The 26,449-nt window shown below is 42.6% G+C and overlaps 1 long non-coding RNA gene across 2 annotated transcripts in view; it reads left to right on the top strand.

Annotated features, from left to right (window-relative positions):
- The window catches only part of LOC147026989 (uncharacterized), a 79,367-nt gene extending 53,290 nt beyond the window's left edge, over positions 1–26,077 (top strand). For both annotated transcript variants that reach the window (XR_015058591.1, XR_015058590.1), the window contains one exon: positions 24,755–26,077. This is a non-coding gene — a long non-coding RNA (uncharacterized LOC147026989). The remainder of the gene's footprint in view (positions 1–24,754) is intronic.
- Positions 26,078–26,449: the final 372 nt, after the last annotated feature.

Here is a 26,449-nt window from a genome sequence, read left to right as displayed (position 1 = left end):
CATCAGCGAACAGACATTTTCTATACCTGTACAGTATAAGCAATAGTTCCAGTTGAGAACAAGGGCACTTGGTGGAGTGCATACGTCCACCATGTCATGCCTGATCCACGAGAACATATCGGGCCCAATACATTTTTGAAATATCATGCAATATAATCGTTTTTCGCCCGATCTCTCAATGGTGAAGACTCGCTTTAAAAATTAAATAATTGTCATATCCAGATCCGGATTCGGATCTTCACCAAAATCTAATCAGTTTGGCCTTGTCACACACACCCAAACTGCCCACCAAATTTTATCTGCATATGTCCACAACTTTTTGAGATATTCTGCACACGAACAATCAGACAGAAAGGGGTGAAAACATAACCCCCTTCACCTTCGGTGGCGGAGGTAAAAATAGTCTCTTAGAAATTGGCGGGAATGGTGTGCATCGGACCCTTCTCGTACTGTATATATGTTAGTGTGTGTGTGTGTGTGTGTGTGTGTGTGTGTGTGTGTGTGTGTGTGTGTGTGTGTGTGTGTGTGTGTGTGTGTGTGTGTGTGTGTGTGTGTGTGTGTCAGCCCTGTATGTGACGGTCTAAATGACCCGATATTGATCCGATGACGCAACTTGAATGTGTGTACACAGAGTGCGTGTGTGTTTGTGTGTTAAGCATACAAGTGAATAGCATTGTTAAACATTAAAGGTTGTCAACACAATATATGCAAGACAAGGAAGCCACTAAAACTTTCACAGAAGGTTTATAATGATGAGACTGACAGCTCTAATATCCTTCTTTCCCAACCTACACACTATGACAAGCACCACCCACACCATGTTAAACAAACCTTCAACACCCTGCAAAATTGACCCTAACCTCATGATCCTTTCTGGATATATTTTAAACAGAAGCTTGAGAAGCAAGTTAAGTGTTGTTTTGCAGTCAAAATATGTTCTACAAACATGGTGTGTGTGTGTTGCACTATATTTGGCAATTTTTTCTTCTGTTACCATCCTGAAACAGATCACCCAATCTTTCCCATGACAGGCAACCATTTCTTCATGTCACACATTCCTTGTACTCCTCGATATAATCACAACTACGATTCCTCTACTCAGCCTGTCTCTAGTCTAATACCTTTTCTTACCATTACCTTCCTACCTTCCTCTTTGCATTATTCTCAACATTCATTTCTTTTCCTTCGTGGTCATTAAGGATTGTGAGTTGCTGATAGGCCGAATATGATTCTGTACAATATGTATGTTATCACAAACACGATGTAAAGAGATTATATTTGTGTTATCATAATATGACATTTGTTTTATCAGACCAAAGGTAATGCCCGAAAGTTCAGCCTCACATTGTTTCTCAAGGCTGTAAACTTACTCTTTCTCGATTCTGCTTTTGGGGAAATCCAATTTGTGTCTTCGCCGACACAGTTGGTCGCTATTCTTCACCAAAAATTACCATTTGTCATTGACATAAAGACAGTCGATGTGCAATTCTGAAAATCCCAACTCGTTGATGCAGTATAATGATAATTTTGTAATAACAATTTGCTATTCATTTTGGTCCACAAGCATAAGGTTAATACATAAGACATAAGAATAAATTTACAGCACAGGACAAGTTTGGTCTCAAGGATGTTTGATCAGTGACAAAAACATTCAATTCCGACACAAAACAGGCTGATTCAACACTCAACATTTTATCAGAAACGCACCTGCGTGAAAGTACAACACTCCCAATTATTCCTTGATTAGGGTCGAAAAGTCCGTCCGCTCAGCAAATCCATGGTATTCATCGGTTTTCCACATGGAACGGGTGGAAAATGAATAAATAAATAATTATCATTTGCTTGTCTAACTGCAGTAGCCCCGGCTTTTGAACAAACCACTGCTATGACAACATTGGTTTATAGTGCCTCTCAGCTTGTCATTCCAACTGGCAGTCTTGTATTCAGACGATGGCCGATCAAAATATTGAACTTTGTTTGTACTACGCGTCTGTCTTCCCTCACCAGGCTTTAGAACTGTGCATTTTCTCACATAGAGTCGTGTAAACAATAAAATGTGTTCCCCAAAGTGTTGTTGCTTTTTAAGCAAACACACACATTGTTCAAGTTCAACAAGTTCATATTTACGTGATGCACATTGAAATGAAGGTGAAATTTTTCTTCCACCAGTTAAAAAGAAAAGAAGATTTAAAGATTCTCTCAAAGTTTCAGTTATTGAGTAATCTTGTAAATATTTTCAACTGTTTGTGTTCTTGTTTGTACATTTTCGTGTTTCTTTGTACGTTCTTCTTTCACGGCCGAACCATAGCACCTGGACGGCACAAATTTTGGGTGTAGCTGTGTAGGTCCTCCAGAATCTGGGCAAGATTGGAAGTGACCACACGTTGGCATTGACGTCCCTTTTGAGACCACCATAACGGGTATATTGGGATGTGACATCAGGCAGTGCTGCAGCCGGCCAGCAGGCAAAGGGAACCACCATGAAGCCAAAAACTCCTTAACTTCACAATGTCCAACACATCCTGAAACCACCACCACCGGGATAGGTCACCACCGGGAAAAGCTCACTCAGCTGGGCAGTGCTGGGTATCCATCCCACCACTAACAGGCAGTGAGTGCCTGCTAGCCTCTGCTAGTTAGAAAAAAAAAATGAACAATATTATTTGCAAATATTAACTCCGAAGGTCGTAATTTGCAACAACGTTTCATGTACAAAGTACACAAATGTTTCATTGAGAGAACATGACAAAGCGATGTGTGAAGTCCTCTCTTCTCTCCCTTCACTTTTAATTTGAGATGCTGTAATAATTGTTTGTCCGAGTGTAATTTTGCAGGCATTGTGTGTTTGTCGACATTTGAATCGATTCACTTTATTTGATTTGGTTCACTGTTTGCCCAGTTTTGGGTTACGTTGCTTTTGAAATTTATGATTTGCAATTATATATTCTTTTTCTTTCGAATAATCATTGCTTCGCTGAAAGTTAGTCAGTCTCTCTCTCTCTCTCTCTCTCTCTCTCTCTCTCTCTCTCTCTCTCTCTCTCTCTCTCTCTCTCTCTCTCTCTCTCTCTCTCTCTCTCTCTCTCTCTCTCTCTCTCTCTCTCTCTCTCTCTCTCTCTCTCTCTCTCTCTCTCTCTCTCTCTCTCTCTCTCTCTCTCTCTCTCTCTCTCTCTCTCTCTCTCTCTCTCTCTCTCTCTCTCTCTCTCTCTCTCTCTCTCTATCTATCTATCTATCTATCTATCTATCTATCTATCTATCTATCTATCTATCTATCTATCTATCTATCTATCTATCTATATATATATCAATGCTGCTGATGCACTTTCCCTGCTGATTCGGGCTGGGGATTAGGATTTGTCCATCGCACCAGAACATTTTGTGTCTAAACAAGGGAGGAAGCAGAAGGTAAGAAAGTAAGGTATTAGGTATTTGGTTGCCTTTATATTGAGACTTGATTTATTTTACAACTTGCAAATACCACCCGTCACTTCACTGAGGGGAATACTAGGAGGGGGAGGAAAATATGGGGAGAGAGAGGAGGGAGGGGGAGTGAGGAGGGGTCGGGGAAGAGAAGGAAGACGTGTGGTGGAACGTTAATTACGATTCATACTGTCTCATCAAAATGATTCTGCATAGAATAATGAAGATGGAAACAAAATGTCTGAAATACATTTTATACCGGTCATACTATGAATACCACCCAGAGACAAACACCGCCCAGATTCGCCCGGAACCAAGCCATCCGGCGATGAGCACTGCCCGGTCACATCCAGAGACAAACTCCCATCGAGACATAAACACCGCCCGGACATGCCTGGAGACAAACACCACTCAAAGATAAACATTGCCTGGACACGTACATTGACAAACTTTGTCCGGAGGCAAACATTGCCCGGACATGTCTGGAGACAGAGACAGAGACAGAGACAGAGACAGAGACAGAGACAGAGAGAGAGAGAGAGAGAGAGAGAGAGAGAGAGAGAGAGAGAGAGAGAGAGAGAGAGAGAGAGAGAGAGAGAGAGAGAGAGAGAGAGATAGAGATAGAGATAGAGATAGAGATAGAGATAGAGATGTGGGAGGGTGCTGCACTGTATTATGAGGGGGGTGCTGCAAGGATGGGACAGACAGAGAGAGAGAGTGGTGGGGATGGGGTGAGAGGAGTTAGCAGAGTGAAAATGGTATGCTTCATGATCAACACACACACACACACACACACACACACACACACACACACACACACACACACACACACACACACACACACACACACACACACACACACACACACACACACACACACACACACACACACACACTATACATATTAGTGCTTAGCTGATATCTGCAATTTTTTGGGAATTGGAAGATTGGAGTCAGTATGATTACCGACATCAGTACACACTGTATACAACCTAAAAACCTTGAGTAGCTTTCATCCTTGTTTTGGGGGAATTTCAGTAAACAAATGAAAAAAAACAATGTTGCATTATATTCGTTTTAAGATGTGCATAAACATTAATCTTTATAAAAAGCTGCCAATCGTCATGACGGGTAGAGAAAATATTTGGCTCAGTAATTTTGAAAACATGTTAATATGGCAAATGGCTCCAAAATTGGGTGTTATCAAATATATTTTGCTTTGAAACTCACAAAGAGAAATCAAATAACCCTTCTAAAGCACACCCAGTTCATACAAAATAATCAATTGCTTTTGAAATAGTCATGAGGACGAAGGAAAACATGATTGCTCATACGCTTCTGAGGTTAAAAGTTAAAACCTCCAGCACCCATCATCATCATCATAAGATATGGGATGAAATTTTGCCACCACGGTGCCCGAAACCAAGCATGCAGGCATGCACACATGGACACAAAATCAGGACACCAACTCGGCAAGCAGCTTAAGCACTCAAGCAAGCACTTGAATGGTTGATAAGGAACAGCTGGCTTGGCAAGCAATAGCAAGCTGATTGGTCATGGCACATACCAACAAAAAACTAAACATCGCCGGTTTCTTAACATTTTCAGACTTCACTCCAGATTTAGTTATTTAATCCATGTGATCCGATCCTCCAAACTGAAATTATATTTAATGGCTGGCTTGGCAAGCGATTAGTGATCGCTGATCCATCATATTAAACACCTTCCTGAGATACCCGAAATATCAAACTATGTCTGCATTAGACAAATGAACACGTTTTTTAGCAGTCAGAACTGCTGCTAAGTTAAATTCTGGAGCTTAAATTTTGGAATTTGGCTTAGTTTTAGAGATTCTCGAGGTTATGGCATGTGTCGAATAGAAATATAGCCACGAATGCTGGCATCTCTGGACGTTTATAAGCATTACAATGTATTTAGCGATTCGTCAGTATGTATGATGATCAGGCATTCGATAATACAAGTGAGGAAAGTGGGGGGGGGGGACGTAATCATAAAAAAATCGTTGTAACCTGTTCCAAGTTGAGGCATTGTTGAGCAGGCCAAACAAAATGGTGAATGAAGATCCCAGCGAGGTAACCAAGGATGCATGCGCCTTAAGACCCCATCCAGGAGAGCGAGGTGGCTGAGGATTTGCCTGATAAATAATATAATTAAATGAGGCTTAAGATTAATTATCAATTATAAGGAATAGATAATTATTTATGATAAGGAAGATTAATTATCCTTAAGACCCCATCCAGGAGAGCGAGGTGGCCGAGGATGTGCCTGATAAAGAATATAATTAAATAAGGCTTAAGATTAATTTTCTATTATAAGGAATAGATAATTATCTATCTATAATTCCAGCAATGTGTGTGTGTGTGTGTGTGTGTGTGTGTGTGTGTGTGTGTGTGTGTGTGTGTGTGTGTCTGTGACCGCTGTTTCTCTACAACCACTGGTCCGATCTAATTGAAACTTGCCATGTATATTGCTGGGGACCTGAGGATGTGCCTTTTCAAGGTTTGATATAAATCGGACAAGTGCTTCCCAAGTTATGGCCATTTATTTACCAACCAATGACAAGACACGTTGCTGCGTGGGCATGGCCGATTGGGGGGGGGGACCTCAGCCGTGTTCCTCATTTCAGGTTACAAGTTACAACGTACGGACTTCCGGATAATGATGACTTCGTGTATTCTAATAATTTCTCGATTTCTTATGCGCATTTATAGATAAACACAATGTCCCAAGTTATGATAGTTTTCATATTAGACGGCGCATAAATTTCGGTAACATCAGAGTGAGCTGGTATGCTTGGAAGCAGGAAGTAATTTTTTTTTTTTTGCACGAAGGTTTTTTTTCTCTTCTCTTCTCTGTCTTTTTCCTTGCGATGACATTGCGAAAAGGCAAAATATGTTGGCGCTAATTGAATAATTGGCCATTAAAACTAAATTGCGACTAATCATAAATGCGATATGCGAACTTCTGGACAGTGAGGACTTAACTTCCGGACTTCCAGATAGTGACGAGTACTGTATTCTTTCTTTCTCGATTTCTGTACTTTCTCGATTTCTTTCTCGATTTTCTTAAACACAATGCCCCAATCCAGTCATCGTTTACGACAGCGAAGGAACGAAGCTGCACGTCATGCATGTGCAATGGAATCTAACGAAGCACGAGCTGCTCGCTTGACATGTGACGCAACGCTCGTGACAAGGTGTCGTGCAGCTGAAACGGATGAAGAACGAACTGCTCGCTTGGCAGACAACATTGAACACGAGGCAAGGCGTCGTGCAGAAGAAACGGATGAAGAACGAACTGCTCGCTTGGCAGACAACACTGAATGCGAGGCAAGGCGTCGTGCAGAAGAAACGGATGAAGAACGAACTGCTCGCTTGGCAGACAACACTGAATGTGAGGCAAGGCGTCGTGCAGAAGAAACGGATGAAGAACGAACTGTTCGCTTAGCAGACAACATTGAACGCGAGGCAAAGCGTCGTGCAGAAGAAACGGGTACGGGCACGCACGTACGGGCAGGTGAGCGCGAAGGAACGGCCTGTGTGGTTGTTGTTTCTGGCAAGCGGTTTGAATTTTTTTTGTTTTGTTTTGTTTGCATGTCCGGCCACGCACGTAAGGGCACACACCTATGGGCACGCACTAGTTTATTATAAGGAACATTAATTATCCTTAAGACCCCATCCAGGAGAGCAAGGTGGCCGAGGATGTGCCTGATAAAGAATATAATTAAATAAGCCTTAAGATTAATTATTATCTATTATAAGGAATAGATAATTATTTATTATAAGGAAGATTAATTATCTTCAAAAGAGGTGTTTTAATTAACCCAAACACCCAATTTTCACTCATGCACTCCTTGGAATTCCCTTGATCTGCATGCAAAGTTTTACATTACTAGTTTCATGGTTTTTGAGTTATGCAATGTTCTCTCAAATCAAATATTCTCAGCATGCAATGGATAACGGCCGCACAACTCGCTTCAGACTCGTCAGAAAGTGAATTTGATGAAGGATGTTCTGATCAAGAATCCACCGATTTACAATGATTGCCAAAATCACCGTACATGGATGAACCCGAGGTCGAGATGACGTCATGGGAGGGGGGCGGGGGCCAATCGAGTGTTTTTTTGGGGGGGAGCATGGCCAAAACGAGCGTAAAAGGGCACCAAGTAACATTAAAATCTTCCTTTCAACATATTTATTCAAGAAAACAACGATTAAGTGTTAAGTGGAGCCATATATCTCTTCATTAAACCAAACATGATTTTCTGATCATGTGGACCTTTAAGGAAACTATCAGTGGTAAAGTATGAGGTGCCAATGGAATACCTGTAGAAATTTGCAAAAATGTTGGGCCGCTGCTAACACAAAAGTTGGTGTGTCTTTTTTAATTTCATTTGAGAAGAAACTATACCCCAAGCACTAAAGGATGTACATCTGGTAACAACATGCAAGAGGATTCCTACTGTTGTCATTTACTAACAAAATGTTTGCAAGTGTTGCTGACTAAAATCATAACATCCATAGCCAGAAACGCAATGTGGTTTCCACTCCAGTATGCACAAGACAGTTGCACAATCGACATATTCTTTGTATTGCATTAAATAAATACAAGGCAAGTGCTGAGAAAACCATGAGGATCTCTGCATTATTCATTGCCTTCACTAAAGCTTTTGACACAGTCAGCAGGTAAGGTCTTTGTAAATATCTTGCCAAATCTGGATGTTTAAATAAATTCATTCAGATACTATGCTAATTTCATAATGGAGCTCAAATGACACTTGGTAGATCACACACTGTCGCCAGGCTGAACAGTTTACGTTTTGTATCCCACTGATAGGCCGGATCTGCAACCCAACCTGAACCAAAATCTAATCAACTTGTTCATATCACCGATGCAACTCGTCCACCAGGTTTTGTCATAACTAATCCACTACTTTTTGAGATATTGTGCTATACATAGTTTTTGGCCCTGTCTCTCAATGGGAAGAATCACTTTACAATTCTAATATCCAGATCCAGAACCGGATCTTCACAAAAATCGAATCAATTCATCCGTGTCACACACCCATCCTGTCCACAATGTTTCGACCGAATCCGTCCATAACTTTTTGAGATATTCTGCTCACAGACAAACCGACAGATAAACAGAGGTGAAAACATAACCTCCGTTCACCTTCGATGGTGGAGGTAATGAATGCAAGTGATTGTTGTGAGGCCTCAACAAGATTTCCCATCACAAATGGCATCAAACACGGCTCTGGGTTTTATCACCCACATTGGTTGGTCTCTTCTTTTTTGCTATACTGGGTAATGCCGCAGGAAACCGAGATATTTTTCCTCCTCCTGCTCATTTCCCTTTATATGGGGTGAGGCCTGTTAATCATGGAGTCGATATTCAAATTGAAACGGTCTAGTTAACTTTAGCCATCTAAATATGTGGTCAAAAGTAACAGTCAAGAGAGATAGCATTTGCAGATTACCATGTTAGGCCACTCGAAGAGGACTTGAAGGTTCTCAGTGATCGGTTTGCAAGTGCAGCCAACTGCTAATTGTTGTTGTTTTTTAAAATGCAGGTTTTGAGGCCGATGGAATTGCAGAATGAGAGAGGCAATGAATCAACAAAAAAAGTCTCAACAACCAGGTGCACCAGAACAAGGAGAGAAATTTTAGGAGAATGCTATGTCCAGGGTCTCAGTTGTTGTAGTAAAGCTCCTTAATGGATTTGTAATCAACCCTGAGCTGGTGGTAAGCAGCAGTCTTGAAATCTTGTTGGGAAGATTTAGCAACAACATACTCAGAAAGAAAGTTCCTTAGACGAGAAACGAGGGGTATGGAAGAATGGAGGTGAATGTTGAGATGGACACGTTTGGGTAACAAGGAAAGGATTTCTCATAGAGTTTGTGACCTGCTGAGGCAGGGGCTGTGTGGAGAGGTGAGAGGACAGAAAGAGCAACACAGAATAGAGCCACCAATAAGCCGATTCTGAGCAGGAAGCGAACCCTTGCTGCACGTCCCTGGACATGCATCAATGGCTGTATGAGACACGATCCTGGCACTCACCACTCACAGTTTGAAACCATATCGCAATTGGTATATAACCGAAAGGTTTCAGTCACAAGTGGATCGAAACTTGCTATGTTACCCTGATGATGCTTTAATGAGGTCGAAACCAGTCGGTGACTGCAATTTTTGTTCACTTGTGACAGCTTCTGACATGTTCTTACACATACATGTGTTCTTACATGTGACATCACGGCGTTCGGCTTCGGACGGAGACCGGGTTTCACAACATCATATACATATATACTAATATGTCTATGTACAGAAATATATATATATATATATATATATATATATATATATATATATATATATATATATATATATATATATGTGTACTAGACGACCCATGAACCCATTGGGTTCCCATTATGACAGCGCTTGATGAAAAAATCATTTTTTCATTTTTTTTTTTAATTCAAATCATTTCATTCAATTTTTAAATGATTTTTTCGTTGCCTGATTTGAACGAAACTTGACACTGCACACCACAGGAGAATGTTGAGTAAGGTGGCCCTAAAATATTTGCGCTATCATGTACCATTTTGGCTGTATTTCAGGAACATAATACATACATACATACATATTTTTACAAGATGAGAGTTTTAGTAATGTGTGTATATATATATATATATATATATATATATATATATATATATATATATATATATATATATATATATATATATATATATAAATATTGGATGCAACTGGGCCAATGGCCATCCATATCTAGTGCCCAACTGTATCTGTGGATGTCCTCCTGCAGTTAGGTTACTTTTTATAAGGAGGTTGGTTGCAGGATTTGCACTCTGGCCACTGTAAAACCCTTCATTCCACAAAACATTCCAAAAGAATTTTTAAAAATCTGAAAACCCACTCCGAGGGAGTACCACCTGTGCAGCTTCCTTTCACAGGGCACTTCACCGGATGACGTGATTGGAGCAAAGCCTTCAGGAACCCAATCTTTGATGATAGGAGGGAAACCACGGGGTAACATTCCTGGATCAGATTGCGGGACAGTGTGTCGGGGTGATGCTGAGGTGTCATCCAACAGATGGCGGTCTCCTTGGGTTAACCTGAGGTGGTCCCTTTGGGTGGGTGCCTGGAATGTCCTCTCCCTAAAGGCCCGGTCACACCTTGACGTTTTAGCCAACGTATGCCGATTTTTTAATTTTTTTTCTAAAACGCTGGCACACGTTGAATACGTTATGGGTAAGTTTTGATAACATTGAGAGCACGCTGAAAAACACTGCCATACGTCATTGTACGCTGGCTTTAAACGTTGTACTTTTCGGTTTTCCTCAAATTTTTTCATGCTGGAAATTTCACAACGTATGCCGGCGTATTACTCACACGTTCCGCTACGCTGGCCACAAGTTGTATGCACAGTCTGCGATTGTTGACAGACGTCAACACATGCTACTTGTAAGTTAATCATAAGTTGAGACACGCCGAGGTAATGTTTAGCGTACCCGAAACTTATTTCTAACCTATGATTAACGTGTTGTTGGCACGTTACACGATCGTTGCCACACGTCGACAGACGTTACTTTTAAGTTACTCATAGGCTGAAAGACGTCGGTATAATGGATCGTCCTTGCGTCAGCGTCCACGGCCACGGCCAGGACACTTATTTGCAGCATTCTTCAAACTTTTCTTCGGCATGACGAGGATGTTCACACTTCGATGTCTAGCTTGGCTATGATTCCAATTGTCCATCGGCAGCATCTATTTAAAATAGTCGAGTTTGAGCGTTTTAACACGTTCAGAAGAAACGCTTCAAATTTCCAAACCCCAGCGTCAAAAAACAAAGGCGAGTGACAGCAATTTAAATCGTTCATTGTAAACAATGAAAATGGCTGAGTGGTACCGTTTAAAAGTCGTTGAGTGTAAAAAACATCCAATTGTTGAGCGCAAGCGTCTACTTTCAATAGTGGAGATGTAGCCATTTAAATCGTTGAGTTTATCATTTAAATCGTTAAATCGTTAAACGCAAGGACGATCCATCATAACCCACACCCTCCCCCTCACACTCACCTCCTACTGCCAACATGAACAAACTACTACTAATACTGATACTGATACTGATACTGATACTGATACTGATACTGATACTGATACTGTTACTGCTGACATGGACATCGACTCAAAAAGGACTCGAAAACACTGTTGGGTTCCCCTTTTATGAACACCATTTTTATATACCAATTCCCAAAACCGCTGGGAACACGTCTTTATATGGCAGTTGTAAGTTAGAAACACGTTCATTTATTTTTTTTTGTCGACCGGAAGACGTCATTGGAATACGTCTACATACGTCGATGTGTGTTGGGACTACGTAAAGAATTGGTTCAAAGCACGTCAAACATAAGTTAGAAATAAGTTTCGCGTAAAAAAGACATTACCGCAACGTGTTTCGACTTATGAGTAGCTTATAAGTAGCGTTTGTGGACGTGTGTAAGCGTCCACATATCGTGTGTAAAACTTATCCCCATCGCATGCGGAACGTGTGTCATACGCCGAGTACGTCGTAAAATTTTGAAGATGTTTAAAATTTCTTGACGTACTCTACTTACTACGACGTATGATAGCTGTTAGTTCCTGGTCTCTGTCTATGCTCCGACTGGGGCGAGCAATCTCACCGTGAAGGACGCATTCCATGCCACGCTCGAATCTATGGTTGATCAGTACCCCAGGTGAGATACTCTTCTAGTCTTGGGAGATTTCAGTACATCAACTGGAACTGATAGGGATGGTTCTGAGACATGTGTTGGTCCCCATGGGTCTGGAACTGTGAACCAGAATCGCACTAAGTTCCTTGACTTTGCAAGAAGACATGGACTTAGGGTGGCTGGTTCATGGACTCATCGCTGGACTTGGTATTCAAACGTTAGCAGTGTGGCAAAGGAGATTCACCATGTGCTGGTTGATGGTCGCTGTAGGATGGTACGCAACTGCAGGGTCTACCTGAGTGCTCAGTTCCTCAATACCGACCACAGGCTTGTGGTAGCAACTCTTAAGTTGTAGCTTAAATCAGGGAGAATGGTACCATCCCAGCCTAGGCTGGATGTTGGCAAGCTCAAGGATGAGAGGGTAGGCGTGGAGTTTGCGAACAGGCTGAGTGGAGATTTGGGGGGTCTGGGTGCTTTGGCGGATCCTGAAGAGTTGTGGAGTGCCTTCAAGACCACCCTCCTTGATGTTGCCGGTACATATCTTGGAACTCACCGGAGGGCGAAGAAGAATATTGTCTCTCAAGGGACGCTGGATACCATTGCCCAGAGTTACAGGGCCAGGCTGAATGGCAGAGCTGAGCTGTTCAGGGAGCTGAGACGTAAAACTGTACGTGCTCTCAGGGAGGACAAGGAGGCCTTTGTGCAAGGAATCAGTGAGGGGGTAGAGCATCGCCTGTGGTCAAGTGATTCTCGTCCTGCTTACAGGGGAATTCGCGCATTGCGTCCCTCCAAGCCCATCCCTTGGTGTACTGCAGTTAGAGCACAGGGTGGTAGGCTCTTGAAAGAATAGTCTGAAGTGAAGGCCCGCTGGGCCAGTTACTTTGAGCGGTTGTACCAGGCTGATCCACCAGCTGTTGAATTGCATGTCAGGGGTGTTACAATCCCTATTGCTGACCCTCCAATCAACTGTGGTCCACCTTCGTTTATGGAAACAGGCTGCAGTGAACCAGTTGAAACGGGGCAAAGCTCCAGGGATCTGTGGCATCCATGCTGAACTTCTCAAGGCTGGTGGAATTGCTGCACCCATGTCGTTGCATGCAGTTCTGTGCTCTGCCTGGAACACAGGCATCATCCCAACTGACTGGAAGAGGGGCCTTGTTGTCCCTCTCTGGAAAGGGAAGGGTGATCGGCAAGACTGCAACAACTACCGAGGGGTGATGCTGCTCTCAGTACCGGGAAAGATCTTTGCTCAGATAATTCCTGATATGGTTTGCCACCATCTGCTTGAGCACCAGAATCCAGAGCAGTCAGGCTTTACACATATCCTTGCTCTTCAGTCCTCACCGAACGCAGACGAGAGTTTCTGCAGGAGCTGCCTGCAGCCTAGGTTGATCTCTGTAAAGCGTTTGATTTAGTGAATCTTGATGCCCACTGGAGGATTCTTGGTCTTCCTGGGGTGCCACCAAAACTGATCGATCTGATGTATGAACTTTTCTCTGGTACTGAGAGTGCTGTGAGATGTGGTGGTTCCACCTCTGACTTATTTCCAGTTGTTACTGAAGTTCATCAGGTGTGTGTACTGGCCCCCACATTTTTCAGTGCTTGTGGACTGGATTCTGGGGAGGATGTTGGAGAGATCAAACTGTGATGCATCATTTAGGAATGTCAAGATCTCTGACCTTGATTTCGCAGATGATGTAGTCATCTTCGCGGAGACACTAGATATCCCTTTGGGGGCCCTCGAGGTGCTGAATGAGGAGTCGGAGCCATTGGGATTATGTGTTTCCTTGGTCAAAAACTAAGATCCAGGCTTTTATTGACATCTTTAATGCTGCTATCCTGTCTGTACCTGTTTGTGGTGAGGATGTTGAAGTCACGGAGAGATTCACTTACCTTGGCAGTGATATTCATGTCTCTGCTGGCTATGAGCCAGAGGTCAACAGATGTTTCCGTCGGGCTTGGGGAGTCATGGATTCACTGGATCACGGGGTGTGGCACTGCTGGTACCTGTGCGGGAGGACGAAAGTTTGAGTCTTCAGGTCCTTGTTGCTTCCTGTCTTGCTCTATGGATGTGAGATTAGGACTCTGACCAAGGATCTGAGATGGAGTCTTAATTCCTTTCGTACCAGTTCTCTTCGGAGAATCCTTGGCTATCGATGGTCGGACTTTGTGTCCAACGAGCAGTTGCTGAGAGAGACCAAAATGAGATGTGAAACCTGCATAGGTTGTGTCATGAGTGTCAGCTGCAGCTGTATGGACATATGGCTCGTTTTCCTGACGCTGATCCTGCACAGCAGATTTTCTCAGCGAGGGAGCCTCGTGAGTGAAGGAGGCCAATGGGCCGACCACGTGCCTTGTAATTACAGCAGATTGATCAACATCTCAAGGAGATGGGGATGGGCCAGGCATCTGCCTGGGGGATGGCCAGACGGAGGCCCCTGGATACCGCCGGAAAGTGGACGCAGCGCCGCACTGCTCTGGCGCATGCTCCCATTCCTGACCTTCCCCATTGTCTCAGGTCACTCACCTGAAGTTTTTCATTTTTTCCATTTCTTTATATTTTCATTTACAGATTTTGTCCAATTAGTCCGTGATTTTTTTCCCAGTGTACTGGCTTTGACATCCATCGACATGCAAAATTTCAGCTTTTTATGTCACCGGAAGGTACCGATTTTTAATATCAGTTAGTGAGTGTATGCCTGATGTTGGCTTCGGTTCGGGTGGTGGGCTTAGGATCCTCGAGTCCTGATTTCAAATCCTGCTTGGCTGTTGAATTAATACCAAGTGGGGTTGACTCAGCCTGTCATCCTTCTGAAGTTGGCAAAATGAGTACCAGCTTCCTGGTATCCTGTGTTGGAGTGGTGACCTGTCCAGGATTGTGTCCAACAGCCCAGGGGACTGCTTAAGCAGCACCAATGCTCTGCACAGAGTATGGCCCCAATGGAATGGTCAGTGAGTCAGTCAGCGGTTCGGAAGAGTTTTATATATCAGACATATACAGGGTGGCCTGAAAGTCACTTTTCCCCTTCCCAGTGAAGCATTGTTCTTGAACTCTTTTAATATACAGGTTTTATTTCACAGTACTTACAATCATTAATTTGTCATTGTATCTGTATGTGCTCCATCAATCTTCTGAGTCAGTGTTTCCGCATACCATAGCGGGCGAGCGGGCGAGGGCAGAAGGGAAGGGACGGAGGGAAGTGCGAGAAATTTATCAGGGTTAAAGTAACTTTCGGGCTACCGTGTGTGTGTGTGTGTGTGTGTGTGTGTGTGTGTGTGTGTGTGTGTGTGTGTGTGTGTGTGTGTGTGTATGTGTGTGTGTGTGTGTGTGTGTGTGTGTGTGTGTGTGTGTGTGTGTGTGTGTGTATATATATATATATGTATATATGTGTATATATGTGTATATATGTATATATATATATATATATTTATATGTATATATATGTGTATATATATATATATATATATATATATATATATTTATATGTATATATATGTGTGTATATATATATATATATATATATATATATATATATATATATATATATATATATATATATATATATATATATTGTTGTGGTTGACGAAATTCACAAACCACCATTCAGGTCCCTTAGGTGAGATATCTCTGTAAGTACATGTGTAGTTAGGCCCAAACCCGTTGTTTAGAGGGAATAAATGTCATTCATTCGGGCTGCGACCCTTTTAGATAGCCGTTTTTCTTTTACTATCTTTATTTTGGACCAACCGCCATTACTACCACCACAACCACCACCAACCGCATCTTGACAACCACAGCCACCTTCTCCAGAACCGCCTTCACAACATCCACCTTCTCCACAACCGCTTTCACACACCAACCACCAACCGCAACGCCGCTTCACAACAACAGCAACGCCAACAGCCACGACCTTTACCGTCACAACTCGCCCTCGCAACCATCGCATCACCGCCATTCCCGCGCCGCTTGTGGGCACCGATACTGGACTCGTACAGGGTGCGCACCGAGCAGCGGGTGCAAAAACACCAGCCTTTCCGAGAAATCGGATCAAGAATGATTCACGCCCACTTCTGTTCCGGCCTATCAGCGAGCGTGGGGCGATTTGGCCCCGCCTCCAGGCGCGTCGGAGTATAATCGCTATATGCAGATTCGCGGATCAAGAATGATTCACGCCCACTTTTCCTCTGTCCAATGGGGAGCGTGGCAATGCCCCCGAGCCGTTCCTGATCCAAAAATCTGCATATGATTTCTCCTGTCGGACTATAAAGCACTGAGCGCGGAGCGAATCGGAGCAGTTGGGAAGAGTTGGAGGGTTGAGAAGAGGAAAGAGTTGGAGAGTTGTGGCGGCGGCGAAATCAGTCGAGAGAGTGTCTGTCGGGGTCCGGAGAGGCTGGAGAAGCCAAGAAGGAGGAGGAGGTGGAGGTCTGCGCTCGTGTCAGAGTCGGGGAGCTGCGGAGAGTGGAGGCCGGGAACGCGGTCGAGGTCACGGTGGAGTCGCTCGTCGCGGGACCCAAGCCAGCCAGATATCCTCTTCCTCCCCGAGCATCAACAACCCCCTCCTGTTTCCCCCCGCGCTGAGATAGTGTGAGAAGGGGGCCCCGTTCCCACCCCATTCCAGGCAGTGCCAGTGAGGCCCGCGGAGTCGGGGCGCCGCCGCCATTTTGCGGCTCATCACCAGACGGGTAGGCTCGACGCGGTCTCGGCCCCAGGCCCGTCTGCCGCCTTATCGTTGAGGGTGGCCCCTTTTTCTTTTGCTTTGGAGTATATGTGTTGTCGGCGCCGTCTGTGAAGTAAAACTGTGTAAGTGTTGCCGTGTGCTCGCGTAGTCGGTAGTAGATCTGCATTGTGTCTCTTTTGTTGCATTTGCTTTTTGCGCAGAATTGTCGTGTTACTTTTACATTTGCTGTTGGTGCATAATTGTTGTGATTGTATATGTGTGCTTTCCATTTGCCGCGGAATAAATGTGCTTTATGTTGAACTGTTTTTCCCGTTTCGCTTCGTCTTTTCTTTTATTGAATCTCCATCTTACTTCACGTAAAGGGTTGTTCGTGGGCTAAATACGCCCGATAATTAATCAGAACCGTCGAGGTTGACGATAACACCGCTCGGTTATCCCGATAGTACGGAACGGGTAGCTTAAAGTGGCCCGTGTCCGAAGTCGACCTGCGGCGAGGTGCGATCGCCCGGTCTACCCTCCGTGTGGGTACTTAGGTAGGTCGAATTTGGCGAACAACCCTATCCCACGCGGGGGGCCGATTGGCACGATCGTGGTGAGGCCAAAAGGCTCACCCGTGACTCGTTCCCGGCGTTAGTCCGAGAGGGTCACGACGGGATTGTCCGTCCGGTGGGCGACGTGCCGCGATTCGAGTTACGTGGCCGCCCGCACGCCGGCGGGCGCGAATCCGCAACTATATATATATATATATATATATATATATATATATATATATATATATATATATATATATATATATATATATATATATATATATATACTAGCAGGATGTGCTTACACATTGTATAAGCATGCAACCCGTGCTTCCCCATTGTCTCAGGTCCCTCACCTGCATTATTTTTTTTCGTTTTTCATTTATTTATGTTTTCATTTATGGATATTTTCTGACGATTGTGTGAATTTTTCCAGTGTACCGGCTTCGTTGTCCATCGACACGCAAAAATTTTCAGCTTTCTCTGTCACTCAGAAGGTCCTAATCTTTAATATCAGTCAATGAGTCAGTGGTGAGAAAGAGCTCCATATATGTAATATATATATATATATATATATATATATATATATATATATATATATATATATATATATATATATATATATATATATATACACATGTACACACATAGATATGGACACACACACACACACATACACACACCCACACCCACACACATGTCGAGGGTCGAAGAGAGAGAGAAGAGGAAAAAGAAAAAAAAAAGTCATTAACGTGTCAGGCGCGTAAAATACAGCTGCGCCTTGTAAACTTCGGACTTCAAAGTAATGAATTATTACAAGGCAGGCGCGCTCCCATTTCGGCCCGTTGGAGTTATTTGCTGCGCGGGGCGCGCTCTATACATCATCCGGACAGCAAAGAAAGCCGCCGTTTCTTTCCTGCCCTGACGCCGAAAATTAATGGGCGCCCCGCAGTGCCCTCTCAACACAAGCACTTTGTCAAGGCGTGACAAGCCCTGGCAGAGGCCTGCAAACAGTGTTATCAATCAGCCGCCCGTTTGCATATTTTTGGGGCCCTGGTCTTGCCAAATGCGCTGGACCGACTTTAACGCCTTTCCCAGCTGTGCCCGACGTGCCTTGTGGCTCCCCAAGCACCAGGTCCCAGGCCCCGGCCCTTGGCCCTGGAGCGCGTTTCCCAGGCTCGGCCTCTTCATCCTTTCCCCTTTGCCGGACACTTCTTCTGACTCTCTGTTCCCAAGTCCTTGTCCAGGGTGTTTGCAGAAAGCTTTCACATTTACCTGACTCGGCAACACCTAAACCCCAATGTTGCCTCCTAAGCCTGCTAACTCCCTCCTTGTTAACATTACGAGACCGAACTCCAATCCACAAATTCTTTGACCTTCCGTAAACGTCCACCCACTTATCCTTCCGATTATAACACAAATACAGCACAATATTAGTGAGAAATTCACGCAACCTGTTGAAGTGCCAGACAGAACAACAAACAGGTGCTGAAAAGCTTGATGGTATCATTGGATTTCAACTGTTTCCCTGTTATTATATGATACACTTTTCAATATGCCTAAAAAAAACAAGTGGTTCTTCAGCTGGCACAGCTAAATACTCCATGAATTCTGGGTTTACTGTATTCACCTTACACTACACAATGACAGGCCCAGTACACAGGCACCATTGCCTGCCACATTCTGTTGAACGCAAAAACATGTACCGTGATAAGAGCCTTTGTGGAAGGTGCCATGCGTTTCTGTTTTAACTGCAGACGCTGCTGTGCTCCACTAAAATATTTAAACATTTATTTTTGATGCTGAGGCTTCAGGTCTGCAAACGTACTTCCAAAAACAAGACCTGTTGTTAAGACAGATCTTTATGACCTCGGCCCCAGGCTATGGGCTAAGGTTGCTGGTGATTCAATCTCACCGGAGTTCCGGGTTTGGCTAGGCACCCCGTGGACACACCTGGAACTGTGGTGTGGGTCATGATAGGGCTGGAGAAGTTGGAGTCAAATAGGCAACCAAAGGATAGCTCCCCTCCCTACCTCCAGGTCAAGCGAAGGGCGCAAAGAGGTGACTGGTCACCAGCTCCACCCTTTGCCGCTCAGGGCTCGATATGACAGCGAGAGAGATTAATGGCTTGGGCGGCGTGTAATAATCACGGAACCGTTTGATGTGACAGGCGTGATGGCTGCTGATTTACTCACAAACTGATAGCCTTTTAATTGAGAACCGCAGCCCAGAAAACATCAAAGGAATGAGCAGATTGCACGATCCCAGGCCCCGAGGGCTGATGAAACAGGCAGATGATGTGGGATAACTTTCTCGGTTAACTAACTTGCTTGGGTAATTAAACTTCCCAGTTGATTAACTTTACCGAGAATGGGAACATTGCTCTGTGATATGGAGGTAATTTGAAATGAGACCTCCTCAGGGAAGTACCAGGAACTACACCCCAAAGGATGTGGACTCTAAGTAATAGTCACGTGCACATATAAAAGTTTACATCAAGGTGCTACGACTACTTCGTTGACAGCCCCCAATGATTCCCACTTTCTTGTTGGGCTGGCTGAGCAGCTTTTGGCCCAAGCCTTTCACAAGCCGGTCAGGCCTGACGTTCAACTGAAGGTGGCGGAATTTGTAATTTGTTCATGGTGTTGGTGATAACTCATGAACTCTTCATGAAAGGCACCGTGGCATCTCCAAGGCCACCAACTAACGCTGACAGGCGGGATGCCCGGTTTAACGTCCATCCGAGGGACGGCGCACTTTGTGATGTGACAACCTTCCTGCGAAGGACCAGTTTATAGATGGGTCAGGAAAGACAGCTCAAAGATAAGTACGCTACCTCTACACCATTCCGTTGTACTTTACCTCAATGTGCATTTTCAGAAAGAGAAAATATAATGAAGACATAATGCAAATGTTCTATTTCATTTGTGCAACAATACAACACAGCACCAATGAGATAATTAGTAATATCGGTTTATAAAACCCTTGCAATAACCATTCATAAGCATCTGTGCCATAATTTATGTCAGTTGTGTTTCGGTTAGCTAATGAAACGGATTCAACTGAATTGTTGATTTATGGGCCCTTTAGGATACCGCCTGATGGGGATTTAGGGACCAAGATAAAAACAGAAACTTCTGAGTCAAACTTATTTGGGCACTTTCATCATCTTTTTTATTTTCATGAGACTGACAGACGATGTGGTTTTGCTCTATTTGCAGTTAATTGTGCATCTTAAGCTACAGGGGAATAGATTCGAAGTTTCTGATTCAAACAAAATTGGTCTCTTGTTAATTCATTGTTCAACCGACCGTTCCTCCACTCACTTTCATGAATCTCCACCGAATTGTATGTAAAAGCATCATCGAGGCAATGTGCACGATGTCAGCAACACATTTCTTGTCCCAAATGGTGTATTTGTTGCACAAGTTTCTTAAACATGCAAAACGCCAGGTTACAACTGTTAATGTTTACCTTCAATTTCCAGCTTTGTTCAAAGATTAAGTTGTTGGTCATAAACAATAATTTCTCCATTATAACGACTCAAATCTATCTGTAATAATCTTGAAACTACCTTTTGATCTCAGTTTAGGTAGAGTTATGGCCCAGTGGTAAAACACTGATTGAATCGTTTCTAATACTGAGTTCAAATCTAGTTCAAAGCAACTGCTCCATTAATGTTTACCTTCAATTTTGGGTTTTACTCACAGAAGAAGTTATTGGTCGTAAACAATCTTTATGAGAGCATTTGAGCTGACAAGATGACCTGCAGGTACGCATACTCGCATCTCAGCTGTCTGGACTGGGTTTGAATCCTGACCCAGTTATAAACTGTCATCTTGGAGTTTCACAGGTAGAGTGGATTCATCAATATGTGTGCCGTCCCTTGCATGGACGTCAAACTGCGTGTCCTGTCTGCTGGCGTTAGTTCTTGGATGCTGAAGATCCTACGGTGTCCTTTGCGAAGAGTGGGCGAGCCATCGCTGGCACCCTGAACAAATTCCAAATTCATTCCCAAACCTACAGAGTGCACTAGATCAGCGGCACAGCCATGCCCTCAGCCAACCTTGCTGCTACCTACAAACGAAGATTTGAGCATTTCTCATTAACGACTCGGGTTTATCTGGAATGATCTTGAAACTACCTAATGATCTAGGTTTAGGTATAGTTATTGTAAAAACATTTAAAAATCATTTCTAAAACTGTGTTCACAACGAGTTAAAAGCAATAACTTGAAAAATCTGGACCTGAACCTTTTGGAAGCCAAGCTGTTTTGAGGGAGTGCGTGTTGATACTGCTTGTTTGTTAAAAAAGAAAAGAAAAGTTGGTTTGTTAATGACCTTCATGTTGGTGATAAAGTGACTGGGCTGTCTGGTTTGCAGGTGACAACACTCCACACATTGTATTTATTTTGAATGTGTTGGTAATTCGACTACACCTCCCATGAATGACTGTATATGATTACTCACCTGACTTACCTGCTGTTCTCTAGATTGGGGTAAAATCGGATAAAAAAGACACATGAAAATGCTTGAAGTTTAGTTGCGATCATGACTGGCAGAATGATTAAACGAGGAAAAAAAAAGTCGATAATTTGTTTGTTTTTTTTTGACAAATTGCATGAACAGAATATAGAAAATTACCTTTCTTGCAAACAATCTGTCAAAAGACGGTGTCATCCTCTGATGACTGAGATGGTGTTTCATTGGTCTTGTAAGTTTAGTCTGCACTGGTGCAATATGAAAGATTCTACTTCTCACTAACGAGATGTCTGCAAATATATTCTGTATATGTATCTCATTTGTATCCTATCTCATTTATCTATCTATCTTCTCTTTCTATTTGATCTATCTTTTTTATCTTCTTCTATATTTATCAATCTATTCTATACTATCATGGAGTTGTGGTAGTATTCCATATGGAGGGATGACATGGGGGGAAAAAATGGCTGCCCATTCAAATGTGCACACAATAATACACTTATAAACTACAACAGAGTGAAGTCGTAAGCATTTCAAAGCCATACCTTTTATTCTCGAGCATTTTTCTGAACCAGAAAAAGATGCCAGAATTCATCGTTGAAGTACCACAAGGGATCGCAAAAATGCCAATTTGTACTTCTACTTATTCTTCTTCCTCTTCTTCTTCTTCTTCTTCTTCTTCTTCTTCTTCTTCTTCTTCTTCTTCTTCTTCTTCTTCTTCTTCTTCTTCTTCTTCTTCTTCTTCTTCTTCTTCTTCTTCTTCTTCTTCTTCTTCTTCTTCTTCTTCTTCACCTCTAAAAACAATGTAAAACTGTAGCCCAAACTAATTCAATAAATGCTGAAGCAATGATGGTGATTCTAACACGAGGAAGTCACTTTGTCTCGGGGCTAGTGCACGCACCCCCCCCAAAAAAAATAAAAACATTAATCGTTTTATTATGAAAACAAATCAAACGTAAATGTGGACTCAATCAAACCAGGCCAGGATCGTGGTGGGGGGGGGGGGAGGGGGAAATGGACACTGGACAGAACCATTCCAAAAGTGAGACACATCCAACCCATCCCCCAAATCAACTGAAACAAGTTTGAAAATAATTTAATAACATGGATGGATTTAATCCATAACAAAATAACAAAATATATCAAACATTAAGCATTTTATTATTTTTTTAAACGATAATCGCATCGACATTTCCACATATGTGGTAATCCATGCAGTGGACTGAACCAAAAGCCAGGCATGAGGGAGGGAGGGGTAGAATGTACCATAAGCTGAATTTATTAACATAGATGGATTTAATCCACACCAAAATAACAAAATATATAAAACATTAAGAATTTTACTTCTTTAAAAATTGCAGAAACAAGAAAAAAAAAACATTTAAAACAAGTGAAATCCTTCAATACAGCACGTGTGGTGAATCAAATGAGTATACTAATGTTAAAATATGCAATTTATGCTTTTTCAGTTGAAAAACAATTAAAAAGCATACTCAATATTTGAAATGTAAAAATCTTGTTATTATTGTGATAAGCACCTTTATATATAACAGAAGGAATGAAATCGTTCGATACAGTGTGGCAGGGGACCGCAAAAGAATGATTGTAAGGAAATTTCAACTACGAATGCATGACGAAACACTTGTTTATGGCTAATATTGAAGAGAATGATGGCATAAGAAGAACTTAGCCTGGAATCCTCGTGCATAACACCGCCCACACAACACACGTGGTGTCCCTTGACCAATCAGGAGCAGTGCAGTTACAGTATCGTTTCCTTCAGCTCGATTGGTCTTGTCCTGCACATGATGTTTTCGTTTTTTTTTTCGTTCTTGTTGAACCTGAGGAGATTATTTTTTCGTTTTTGTTGAACCTGAGGAGATTATTTTTCATTCTTGTTGTAAGTAAATTTCAACTACTAATGCATGACGAAACACTTGTTTATGGCTAATATTAAAGAGAATGATGGCATAAGAAGAACTTAGCTTTCTGCGTTCGGCGCTAAATGCCATGCTGGATGGAAATGACGTCTTTCGTTCGTTCGTTCGTACATGAGGGGAGCGTTTCTTTGTTTTTTTTTTCGTCAAGCAATAAATTAAATGGTTTTCACATATATAACACATTAGTTTCACAAATTTCCATTGAGATACTCAGGTATTTCCATCAATTGTCGCCATTTCCGTCGAGGTTACACACTGCACCTACCGGACGGCCGTCATTGGCTGTCTTGAGGCACGTGGGGGGGGGACACCAGACCCACCGGAGACATGGTAGACAACACCGGGGACATTTCAAACTCGGTGCAATTGTATACAGTGCACGCGCTGTAAAAATGCAAAAACATGGAGGGCTGGAATGTCAAAAACAACAAGGTATGAATGATGCCACGTTACGATGTCACAATACAACACCACAATCCTCTTATGGATTAACATCACTACATCTTTTTGCATAAAACTTTTTTGTGGGATTGTGATGGAACAACATCAAAAAAGACTCTTTAAACCCCCAATGGTTCTTTAAGACCCTTTAGATCCCAAATACCATTTAGACGCCGAAGACTCTTTATGATGCATGAGACCCCAAAGACCATTTAGACCCCTCACACCCTTAAATACCAAATAGACCACTAAGACCTTTGAAGACTTATAAGATCCCAAAGACCTTTTAGACTCCAAAGACCATGTCGACCTAATAGACTCCATTAGAACCCTTAGACCCTTATGACTTTATAGACCCAATTAGACCTTCTATCCGAGGGCTTTCTGCAGTAATACTTAAGGGTCACCAGCCAGAATGAAAAAGCTTCCCCGTTAGTAAATCACCTTGTACCAAGTTATGAAGGTGCGAAATCGAATTGCTTAATTAATTTTCTCTGTCTGTTTTTTTCAGGTTCTGCTCATCTTGGTTCGTGGCAAAAAAAAAAGTCCCACGTGGCAAAGAGAAAATGGTGTCCATGACAACAATTTCACCCCATTATAATCAAATGGGATATTTTTGTGATTTTATAATTGCCAAACAGGAATTTTTCATGCGATCAGATTGAAACTTACACAGCCTATTTGTGCTAATGCATGTGCAGTATATGTTGTAAAATCTGGTCAAAACTAGTCAAAGGTCAGGGTCAATGTCATCCAAAACATATAAAACACCTATTAGGTGGCAATTCGAAAATATCTCAACCAAATTTGTTATGCACAACAACCAATCATGTAAAACACTTGGTAGGTCAAATTTTCCAAATTACCAAATTGCTGTTTCCATGACAACTATTGTTTGTTTGAATTTGCAAGTATCGTACCATGCATGACATCTTATTATAATTACGAGCATATATCTTTGGGACAAGAACAAAAGAGGATTCCTGGGAGATCCTGCTCTCTGTCAACCACTGAATTATTAATAGATCTTCGTTATTACCAATAATTCTGTCTGACAGTAACTCATACAGTATATGATTAACCCATGTAATTCTGTGTCGCAGTTAAGTTTTTTTTTGTACGGAGTGATTATGGTACTTCCTCTTCCGGTATGCTGTTCAATGCACCTCCTCTGGCAACCAACAGTATCGGCTCGTGGTCATTTATACATGTGCTCTTTCCGTGGTTATTATTCCACCTCACTCAGTCCCCGATCAATCACACCCTCCGTGCGGGGATGACCAGCGTCGCAAGTTGGCGTTTGCAGTTTCGCCATGTGAAACCATGCCCAAACTGATCTTTATATGATTTTCATTTTTTTTTTTTTTGCATCACAAACCTTCCAAGGAGTTCTCTGAAACCACGGTCATTGGAGGCACTGAAATCCGTTAATCCGTTCTCAAGTTATAACACGACAAACAAACAGACAGACAGACAGACAGATACTGCTCCTTTTATAATATTGATAATTGGTTCGCGGGCGCCAGCAGTGACCACTATTTTCGTTGGGTCTGTGTCTGTCTGTCTGTTTGTGACTCTCTCCAGAGCATAGCTCCGTGACGTTTGATACGATCTTGATGAAACTTGGACACAAGCTATATATCATGGTCTAGTTGTGTCTTTTTGTATGAGGGGCATCCCATGCCCCTTGTGGGTGGAGCCACGCCCACTTGACCTTTTTATTTATTTTATTTTATTCGCGATTTTTTTTCTCGCAATTTCATTTCCTCGAAGCTGTGCGTAATGTCCATAAGTACAACATATAAAAAATCCGATTTGATTTGGTCAATTTTGACGGAAGAGATAGGTTTTTAAGGTAGGGCTTCCTCAATAATTCCCGCGAGCCATCGTCGCTTCCCGGCTTGTTTTACTTTAACACCGAGTTGGGGTGTTCTCACGCGATTTTGTGGAGGTACAAACACTTACATTGCCGGAGTCACGTTGACGACAAAATGTTGAAGCTGTACATGTACCATTTACAAAACGATCTGACATGGAATGGCGGTGAACTGTATTTGCCAAATTTTAATCACTGGCGATAGTTCTTCCTCTGAGCAGACCATCATTGTCTACAAGGTAAACATGTACCACGTGTCACGGTCCACATCATCATTTTATGTTGAGTCCACATCATATGTTTCAACTAATATACACTCCAATAAATTGC

Source organism: Eptatretus burgeri, chromosome 5 (genome assembly GCF_056783735.1).
Source record: "Eptatretus burgeri isolate ZD-2024b chromosome 5, Ebu_testis_v1, whole genome shotgun sequence".
NCBI lineage: Eukaryota > Metazoa > Chordata > Myxini > Myxiniformes > Myxinidae > Eptatretus > Eptatretus burgeri.
Note: the sequence above shows the minus strand (reverse complement) of the source record. Positions and strands in the feature narration are given on the sequence as shown.